This window comes from Pyrgilauda ruficollis, unplaced genomic scaffold (genome assembly GCF_017590135.1).
Source record: "Pyrgilauda ruficollis isolate IOZ18807 unplaced genomic scaffold, ASM1759013v1 scaffold854, whole genome shotgun sequence".
NCBI lineage: Eukaryota > Metazoa > Chordata > Aves > Passeriformes > Passeridae > Pyrgilauda > Pyrgilauda ruficollis.
This window is the reverse complement of record NW_024530533.1, coordinates 1-999: the sequence shown is the minus strand read 5'-3', so window position 1 is coordinate 999 and position 999 is coordinate 1.

The window sequence follows — 999 nt, the reverse complement described above, 5'->3', positions numbered from 1 at the left end:
GGTTTGGGGGGTCCCAGGTGAGGTTTGGGGGTCCCAGGTGGGGTTTGGGGGTTCTGGGGGAGTTTTTGGAGGGACCTGAGGGGTATTCAGGGATGGCCCAGGGGAGTTTGGGGTGTCTCAGGGGAGGTTTTTGGGGCATGGGGGGACCCAGGTGAAGGTTGGGGGTTCCTGCAGGGGCTTTTGGGGGCCCTGGAAGGGTTTGGGGGGTGCACATGGGGTTTTGGAGGTCCCAAGTGAGATTTTGTGGGTCCCAGGTTAACAGAGGAGTCAGGGTGGACAGAGGGGTCAACAGGGTCCCAGGTGAGGCTCTCAAGAGATTGAAGGGGTCCCAGGTGAGGGGTTGGGGCTCTCAGTTCAGGTTTTGGGGCTCCCAGTTGAGGTTCCCCAGGGATTTGGGGCTTCCCAGTTGAGAACCCCCAAAGATTTGGGTTTCCCAGGTGCACAGGTGAGGATTTGGAGGGTCCCAGCTGTCCAGGTGAGGGTCCCAAGGGATTCCCAGGTGAATCCAGGTTTGGGGGGTCCCAGGTGAGAATTCCCAAGGATATTTGGGGTTTCCCAGGTGTCCCAGGTGAGGCTCCAGGGAGGTTTTGGGGTTCCCAGGCATCCAGGTGAGATCTTGGGGGGGTTCCACCTGAATCCCCCCAGGAATTTGGGGAGTACGACCCCTCTTTCCCCCCTCCCTGGCCCCTCTGAACTCCCCAGATTCTGGAACTTTCCGTTTTCCTTTTCCCCCGTCCACAGCCCCAGCCCTGGTTATTCCCAAACTTTACCAAATCCTTCCCAAATCCCTCCAAATCCTCAGTGTCCTCAGAGTGTCCCTGAGTGTCCCCAGTGTCCCTGAATGTCCTCCTTGAGTGTCCTCCCTGACTTTTCCTCAGTGTCCCTACGTGTCCCTGAGTGTCCCCAGACTGTGCCACCATGCCCCTGAGTGTCCCCAGAGTGTCCCTGAGTGTCCCTGAGTGTCCTCCCCTAAGTGTCCCCAGTGACATGACTCCAGGA